We start from the raw sequence: 10,139 nt of genomic DNA on the forward strand, positions 1-10,139 counted from the left end.
TAAGAAGGAAATCCGACGATAGTAAGTCAATAGTTGGGGATCTTTAACAGGTTTCGGGAGGACTGGTATTTTGTCTCTAGTGGTGTCAGGGGGAAAAAAACTATCACCCAGGATTTGATTAAATGAGTATGTAAGATGGGGAATTAGTGACCTCTGACAGGTTATATAGTTGGAGAAGGAAAGACTATTCAGGCCGTTTGAAGGTTTCTATAGCTCAGTTATAGGAAGGTTAAGTGTTTCAAAGGTAGAGGAGTCGATCCTAGGTAGAGCACAGGAAGAGAAGTATTTATTAATGGGGATGGGAGAGGAGGAGTGGAAGAAAGCATGGTCCTGAAGATTATAAATGTAAGAATAATAATATTTAAAGATAGAGTTGATTTAAGAGGGATTGTATTGAAGGGAGCCAGAGTGGTCCTTTAGCACAGGTATCGCTGTACAGATGTAGCCATGCTCATCATTGCTGCATCGCAGCTTTCTACATAGTTTGACTTTTTGCAGTCGGTGATTGCTCCATTAATTCCCCTGTACGTGTGTGTGTGTATGCATGTGCGCTACCTAGTCGCAGGACCCTACAGTGGCACCAGCTATGTTGCAATGCATACACATCAAGCAAAATGAGTGTGGCTACATCTGTAGTTGCCTTCCAAACCTTCAACCTTCACAAGAAGAGTGTCTACCTTGTTGATCTTTTCATAAAATTGCTGGTTCAGCCACCTAAGAGATTTTTCTATTTTTTCAGAAAGAATGGAGTAAAGAGCAGATTTTGCAGAGTAAGTTGGTTGTAAAGAAAGTCAGTGGGCATGCATTTATTGAGAGATTCTAAATTGTGTCCCTGGGGCCTAATTCAGACCTGATCACAGCAGCAAAATGTTTTTCTAATGGTCAAAACCATGTGCACTGTAGGGAGGGCAGATATAACATGTCCAGAGAGAGTTAGATTTAGGTGGGTTATTTTGTTTCTGTGCAGGGTAAATACTGACTGCTTTATTCATAAACTGCAATTTAGATTTCAGTTTGAACACACCCCACCCAAATCTAACTCTCTCTGCACATGTTATATCTGTACTACCTGCAGTGCACATGGTTTTGCCTATTAGAGAAAAATATTGCCGTTGCGATCAGGTCTGAATTATACCCGTGGTCTGTGAGGGATTAGATAAGATGTGTATGTTGTTTGTTTGTATGTATGTGAAGCAAAGCTAATGATGCATCCTCAGAGGATGGATTTAGACCAGAGCCGGATTAAAGGGGGGTCACAGGGGGTTAGTACCCCGGGCCCTCCTCCCTAAAGGGGCCCCCCGGACAGAGCTGCTTAGATCCATCTGACCCTACTACTTGCACAGCATACACAGTCACGCTACACAAAGGGTTACTCACAGCAGTAGCGACAGTATGTTATGCACACCAGTGCCTGCAGGAAAGCACTGGTGTCAGAACTGTTATGCACTCAAGTGTCTGCAGGAATGTACTGGTGTTTGAACTGTTATGCAAAACAAATGGACTCACAGACAAACTGGGGAATATGACATAACGTACACAGAAGGTGATAGGGTAACAAAATACACACAAAGTGAACAGAGAAGCCCAGAGGCTAAGGAACTGGGTATCTCCCTTGTATTAGAACTGCTAAGATGGAAAAAGCAAGGTGTTGTGTTTTAATACGTAGAGAACCCGAAATGCTGTTGCTAAGGGCAACAGCAAAACCCTAAAGGGTTACCAACGGGTGTGGCAGTAAACTCCTTGGTCAGAGATGGAATGATAGACACAAGGAGAGTCTCCACAATCCTACTTCTCACTTGCAGTGCACAGGTTTTAGCTTACTGCCACTAAACTGACCCCTGACACCTAGCACAGTGAGACAGGATTAGACAGGCAAGTCTTAGAATACAGCCGCAAACTTGCTAAGTTCACAGAGTAGTAACAGAACCCCAGCAAGCTAAACGACTGACTCCAGTCTTACTGCTAGGTCTGGATTGGCAGAGTGTAATACCAAATCCCCAGGCCTATTTGCAGTAGGCAACAAACAAATACAAAGCTACACAGTACTGGCTAACTTTCATGAACTGACTAACCAACAAAGATTCAGCAGCATCTGCTTACCCTGAAAAGAGGCCTTATAAAGCAGGTGCTGTCCACGCCCCACTCAGACCTCACAGACTGTGAGCACAAAAACCAGCACCGGATCCCCTGCCGTGCACAGAGCCTATAACCACTGCACAGCAAAATACCCGAACCGGAGTATCAGCTGCGCTCAGGTTACTCCACTAGCACTTGTCTCCCGGTTGCCATGACGACATGGCAGCACAGGGCAGGAGACCCTAACAGTACCCCCCCTCTGACGAGGGGTCAAAGAACCCCTACCACCGGGTTTATCGGGGAACTGCGAGAAGAAAGAGCGTATCAGTCTGGGGGCATGAAGATCACAACTGCGCACCCACGACCGCTCCTCCGGGCCATACCCCTTCCAGTGCACCAAAAATGACAGCCGACCCCGAACCACCTTGGAGTCAAGAATCCTTTCAACAACAAACTCCCTCTGGCCACGTATCAGAAGAGGGGAAGGTCTTCCACTGGAAGAAGGATTACTAATCGCCCGTTTTAAAAGGGAACAATGAAATGTTTTATTGATACCCAAAGAACGGGGCAGATCTAACTGAAATGCCACCGGATTGATAACCCTGGTGATCTTATAAGGGCCGATGAACCGGGGCCCTAACTTATGAGATGGCTGTCTCAACTTCAAATTCTTGGTAGACAACCAGACGAAGTCTCCTAATTTGAAGCTGCAGGGTCTTTTCCGCTTATCAAAAACCCTTTTGGTCACTAATGACACAGACACAAGGGCTTTCTTCACTTTCCGCCAAATACCTCTAAGGACCGAAACCACAGAGGAACCACCAGGCGTGGAGTCCAGGGGGTCAAAAGAATTGGCCTTAGGATGATGCCCATACACACAAAGGAAGGGAGAGATCCCTGTAGCAGAGTGAGCCGCGTTGTTATAGGCAAACTCCGCCATGGACAGATGAGCAACCCAGTCAGTCTGACACTTGGAGACATAACACCTGAGGAACTGCTCCAAGGACTGGTTCACCCTTTCAGTCTGCCCATTAGACTGCGGATGGTAGCCTGACGACAAGCTGACAGAAATCTGGAGATCGGAACAAAATGCCCTCCAGAATTTGGCCACAAACTGGGATCCGCGGTCAGAGACCACATCAAGTGGCAACCCGTGGAGACGCACAACATGCAGCATAAATAATTCAGACAGGCGTCTGGCCGATGGCAGCCCAACCAGTGGAACGAAGTGCGCCATCTTCGAAAACCTGTCAACGACAACCCAGATGGCTGTCATCCCCGAGGATTTGGGCAAGTCCACCACAAAATCCATTGAAATGTGGGTCCATGGCTTAGATGGGATAGAGAGTGGATGTAATGGGCCAACAGGAACCCCTCTAGGAGTCTTATTTCGGGCACAGATGTCACATGCCCGAACCCACTGATCCACATCCTTAGCCACCGAGGGCCACCACACCGCCCTAGATAGCAACTCCCGAGTTCTGGCAATACCCGGGTGACCTGCCGACTTCTTGGCATGGAATTCCAGGAACACTCGCTGTCTTAACCTAGGAGGCACAAACAAAAGACCTACCGGAAGGTCTGGAGGAGCCTGCTCCTGTGCTCTAAGGACTAATGATAAGAGGTCCTGGGTAATGCCCACTTTAATACATGATGGGGAAACAATGGGCAACGGCTCCTCGTTGGTCTCCTGGATTGGAGCAAAACTCCGCGAGAGCGCATCAGCCTTGATGTTTTTTGACCCAGGGCGATATGTTATCAAAAAATTAAAGCGAGCAAAAAACAAAGCCCATCGTGCCTGCCTGGCATTGAGACGCTTCGCTGACTCTAAATATGCCAGATTCTTATGGTCAGTGAGAATTGAGACCACAAACTTAGCCCCCTCAAGCCAGTGTCTCCACTCCTCGAGTGCATCCTTAATAGCCAACAATTCCCGGTTACCCACGTCATAATTCATCTCGGCAGGCGAAAATTTACGGGAAAAGTAAGCACAGGGATGAAGGCGATTATCAGACACTCCCATCTGAGAAAGCACTGCCCCAATACCCATCTCAGAGGCATCCACCTCCACCACAAAAGGACGCTCTGGATCTGGGTGTCGCAGCACCTTGGCCGAAACAAATGCCCTTTTGAGACGGGCAAAAGCCGCTTTAGCCTCACAAGACCAGTGAGCAACATCCACCCCTTTCTTAGTGAGTGCCACCAAGGGCGCCACTATAGACGAAAATCCAGCGATAAATCGTCTATAAAAATTCGCAAAGCCCAGGAAACGCTGAAGCGCCTTCAAACTAGTGGGCTGCACCCAATCCAGGACTGCCTGTACCTTGGAACCCTCCATTTGGAAACCTTCTGGGGAGATAATATATCCTAGAAATGCGATTTGCTGAACTTCAAATTCGCACTTCTCCAGCTTCGCCCCAAGCCGGTGGTCTCTGAGTTTCTGGAGGACTAAGCGTACATGCTTCCGATGTTCCTCCAGGGAATGGGAGAAGATTAGGATGTCATCTAAGTATACAACTAAGAATCTATCCAAATATTCCCTGAGCACATCATTCATGAAATCCTGGAAGACTGCTGGGGCATTACAGAGCCCAAAAGGCATCACCAAATATTCATAATGCCCTGAGTGGGTATTAAAGGCAGTCTTCCATTCATCCCCCTCTCTTATTCGGATTAGATTGTACGCACCGCGTAGGTCAATCTTAGAAAAAATGGTGGCAGTACGAAGCTGGTCAAACAAGACCGAAATGAGAGGCAGTGGGTATGAGTTTTTAATCGTGATACGGTTCAATTCCCTGAAGTCGATGCAGGGTCGCAACGAACCGTCCTTTTTACCCACGAAGAAGAACCCCGACCCAACTGGAGACTGTGAAGGTCTGATAAATCCCTTAGCCAAGTTCTCCTGAATGTACTCTGCCATAGCCTGAGTCTCAGGACGTGACAGGGAGTACAACCTGCTCTTGGGAAGCTTAGCATTTGGCAACAAATCAATGGCACAGTCATAGGGGCGATGGGGAGGTAGTACCTCTGCAACTTTTTTGGAGAACACGTCCGCAAAATCTGCATAACACCCTGGCAATCCTGGCAAACTTAGCTGCGAGAGCCTGACTGGAAGGCTCAAGCAACTCCTGAAACAATCAGTACCCCAACTAAGAATCTCCCCAGAGACCCAGTCAAATTGAGGATTGTGGGCCCTTAACCAGGGTAACCCCAACACCAATGGGGCAAAAGTACAGACAGTCACATAAAAGGACAATTTTTCAGAGTGTGTGGCTCCAATAAACAAAGAAATCTGGCTAGTGCAAGAGGTAATTTTACCTTGGGATAATGGTTCCCCGTTTAACCCACAAATCTCAATTTCCGATGCCAAGGGTACTAAGGGAACAGAGTGTTTCAGGGCGAATTGGCGGTCCATAAAAACCCCGTCGGCCCCACTGTCCACAAAGGCCTCAGTCTTGACAGTTTGACCGAGGATCTTCAAGGTCACCGGAATGATAAAAGTCTTCTTGGGAAATTCTGACTTCTGGCCTGACAGGATATTTCCCATCACCCTCAGGCCCTGAAGTTTTCCGGCTTTTCTGGGCATGATACTACCACATGACCTTTATTCCCACAGTACAAACACAACCCCTGCTGTCTCCTCCGCGTCTTCTCACGCGAGGAGAGGCGGGTAGCCCCAATCTGCATAGGCTCCTCAGAAAATTCCTCAGAGTCTGAGGTTCCCTTGGGAAGGAAGGAAACCTCAGTCTCCCTTTCAAGACTACGCTCTCTCAGCCGTCTATCCACCCGGATGGATAACTGCATGAGCTGATCCAAGCTATCAGGCAAGGGATATTGTACCAGTTGGTCCTTTATCTGGTTAGAAAGACCTCTTCGGTACTGGTGTCTCAGGGCTGGGTCATTCCACTGGGTATCATGGGCCAACCTCCGAAACACCGTACAGTAAACCTCAACTGGCCTTCGCCCTTGCTTAAGGATCGAAATCTGAGCCTCGGCTGAGGCCGTCTTGTCAGGGTCATCATACAACATGCCCAGTGCCGTAAAAAAAGCATCAACACTTTTAAGCGACGGACAGTCAGGCTGCAACCCATATGCCCAGACCTGTGGGTCTCCTTGTAGCAAGGAAATCACTATGCCCACCCGCTGAATCTCCGACCCAGTAGACTGAGGCCTAAGCCGAAAGTATAGCTTGCAGCTCTCCTTGAAACAAAAGAACTGCGAGCGATCTCCAGAAAAACGATCCGGGAGATTTACTTTCGGCTCCTTAACCCCTGCAGGTGCTGCTGCTGCGGGAGCTCCGCCAGCAGCCTGGGAGGTGTGCATTTTAATGGACAAATCATTAAATTGTCGAGTCAGGACCTGCACCTGATCGACCACCTGTTGCAACGTATTTTGAGGGGTATGCTCCATATTCCCACAAAATTTCAACAGGAGTATTTGGCTGCTGAATATGTTATGCACACCAGTGCCTGCAGGAAAGCACTGGTGTCAGAACTGTTATGCACTCCAGTGTCTGCAGGAATGTACTGGTGTTTGAACTGTTATGCAAAACAAATGGACTCACAGACAAACTGGGGAATATGACATAACGTACACAGAAGGTGATAGGGTAACAAAATACACACAAAGTGAACAGAGAAGCCCAGAGGCTAAGGAACTGGGTATCTCCCTTGTATTAGAACTGCTAAGATGGAAAAAGCAAGATGTTGTGTTTTAATACGTAGAGAACCCGAAATGCTGTTGCTAAGGGCAACAGCAAAACCCTAAAGGGTTACCAACGGGTGTGGCAGTAAACTCCTTGGTCAGAGATGGAATGATAGACACAAGGAGAGTCTCCACAATCCTACTTCTCACTTGCAGTGCACAGGTTTTAGCTTACTGCCACTAAACTGACCCCTGACACCTAGCACAGTGAGACAGGATTAGACAGGCAAGTCTTAGAATACAGCCGCAAACTTGCTAAGTTCACAGAGTAGTAACAGAACCCCAGCAAGCTAAACGACTGACTCCAGTCTTACTGCTAGGTCTGGATTGGCAGAGTGTAATACCAAATCCCCAGGCCTATTTGCAGTAGGCAACAAACAAATACAAAGCTACACAGTACTGGCTAACTTTCATGAACTGACTAACCAACAAAGATTCAGCAGCATCTGCTTACCCTGAAAAGAGGCCTTATAAAGCAGGTGCTGTCCACGCCCCACTCAGACCTCACAGACTGTGAGCACAAAAACCAGCACCGGATCCCCTGCCGTGCACAGAGCCTATAACCACTGCACAGCAAAAGACCCGAACCGGAGTATCAGCTGCGCTCAGGTTACTCCACTAGCACTTGTCTCCCGGTTGCCATGACGACATGGCAGCACAGGGCAGGAGACCCTAACACAGTAGTAGCAGCTGCCTGGCTTGCAGGGACCACGCCTAAGAAGCAAAGAAAGTGGGTCCCCCCACCCCCATTAAAAAGCACTAAAAAAAAGCCACGACTTCCGGTGGGCAGAGCATCGTGATGGCCGCATTTTAGTCTCAGCTCCGTCTCCCCTTTACAAAATCTGAACCCATCTTCCATTAAGATTGCCTTTTAATAGGTGATAACTATATTGGCATCTGAAGGAAGACCAACTCTGCACAACAAGCCGTATATTGGGGACGACGAGGCGATATTTTCACCGGAGGTCAGCCTGCAAAGTTTGAGGCCTGCATGTATCCTCGTGGTGTGAAACGCCACCATTTCCTGCCTTGAATATACCCCAACACTGTCTCTAATTCCTGCGGGACTCCGGACGTATTGGCTCATCTTCCGACGTCTAATTAGGTATGGAATTGGCGTTTTGAAACCGATGATTGAGACCCTGCTAATTTACTGGGGATTGCCGCGTGGGACTCGGATGAGCGGTGCTCTGCCCCTATCCCCTGGGATATATTGATTGATCCACCGACTGTACCCGAGGGTGATTGGGGGTCTGGACGGAGAGAGGGAACTGTGACGCTGCCGGGGACTCCGGGAGCGGCCCCGGGTGGTATACGGCTCAGTAGCGTGGATCGCCGCCATCATCTACCCCGCTGCTCCCCCGAGACCTCTTCCGCTTACCTTGTCCGTGCCTTGCTCCGCGTGGCTCTCGTCAGAGACAGTGCTGCTTGCCCTGCGCATCGGACGGGGTAGGACGAAGGGCGCCGGATTGGGGTCCTGTGAAATACGGAGCTCGACGCCGGGACCGAGACCGAGACCTGCAGCGGTGGAACTACCCACCAAGAACTGAGCCGGGAGCTGTATAGCCCGAGCAGTGGTGACCCGGAGGGGGTGAATGAGAGATCGGTCAGCGCCGGTGCAGAGACCTTGATGCAGAGCTTGATTTTTTGTCAGCCGTGACCTGCCTACATTCTCTCCGAAAGACCTTTGCTCGGAGAGGGAAGGAGAGGAGACTTCAATAGCCAGCAACTGGAAGGTTGCCTGATTAAGACACAATCTCTGTGGGGAAATACCCCTTCAGGTAGTACTGGAGTCTGTGCTGAAAGAGACTACTTCTCCAAGAAGTGACGAGACTCTTCTTATATTGGTTCAGTATTAATTACTATGATTTCACTCGCTCTTTTCTTTCTCTTCCTAAACCTCTCCTTTCTAGCTTAAGTTACGATATCTGCATTTTGACAAGTCTCCTCACATGTCCAGCACCAAATAGAGTGCGGGTTACCGGAGGTGGCTGTGGGGATAAAGCTTACAGCTACTTTGAAAAAGTGGGAGCTGTGGTAAATTCTTCTGCTCATAGCAGTTTACCTTTTAAAGAATAGCTTATCCCTATATATATTTTTAATAATTTTATTTTGTCTATTTTTTTTTCTATTTTTTTTTTTTTAAAATACGGTGCACATCTGCCATCTAGTGGCACTTGCTGTACATCACAGGATAACTTGCTGTTACTTATATATCTATGGGGGTCATTCCGAGTTGTTCGCTCGCAAGCTGCTTTTAGCAGCTTTGCACACGCTAAGCCTCCGCCTACTGGGAGTGTATCTTAGCATCTTAAAATTGCGAACGAAAGATTCGCAATATTGCAATAAGACATCTCTGTGCAGTTTCTGAGTAGCTCGAGACTTACTCTGCCAGTGCGATCAGTTCAGTGCTTGTCGTTCCTGGTTTAACGTCACAAACACTCCCAGCGTTTGCCCAGACACTCCCCCGTTTCTCCAGCCACTCCTGCGTTTTTTCCGGAAACGGTAGCGTTTTTCCCCACACGCCCTTAAAACGGCGTGTTTCCGCCCAGTAACACCCATTTCCTGTCAATCACATTACGATCGCCTGAACGAAGAAAAAGCCGTGAGTAAAATTCCTAACTTCTTAGCAAATTTACTTGGCGCAGTCGCAGTGCGAACATTGCGCATGCGCACTAAGCGGAAAATCGCTGCGATGCGATGAAATTTACCTAGCAAACAACTCGGAATGACCACCCATATACGCAAGGGAGACTTAATATATGTAGAGCAATAACACGGCACAAGCTTTGTTTCATCTAATTTCTCCACCTTTCCTAGTGTTCCCTCCTATTTTTGCTCATATACCTGTATGCTGAAGGAAAGTTTAATATATGAATAGTAATACCATTGCACAAACGAGTTCACTACTTTAGATTTATTCTGCTCCACTGATATAAGTTGTACACCCCTCCTGTGTCTCTGCCCCATATACTTGTTTCCACTATATATTTCAGGCCAGAGCTTTCCACACAGCCTGATTTTACCCAAGGAACCTATTACTTAATGGGACTGTGAAAACGCTGGAAATAGCAGTCTAGCTGCTGCAAATATTCCAGTGAGGATAGACTTCTTATTCTGTTTACAAATCCCACTATAGTTCACTGTATCATACTTGATATTACTTTAATCAACCTTGATATAGAAAACAAGCACTGCCGTCTTGCAGTGTCCAGTGTGGGGGTGTTGTTTCCAAAGGTTTTACCACAACAGATGATAAAGTGGTGACAAACTTCTTTGACTGCAATTTTATACCTAGTGTATCTATATATACCGGTTGTTTGCGTTGGGATTGATCATTTGTTCCCTTCTGGAAGCTA

Source organism: Pseudophryne corroboree, chromosome 3 (genome assembly GCF_028390025.1).
Source record: "Pseudophryne corroboree isolate aPseCor3 chromosome 3, aPseCor3.hap2, whole genome shotgun sequence".
In the NCBI taxonomy this organism is placed as follows: domain Eukaryota; kingdom Metazoa; phylum Chordata; class Amphibia; order Anura; family Myobatrachidae; genus Pseudophryne; species Pseudophryne corroboree.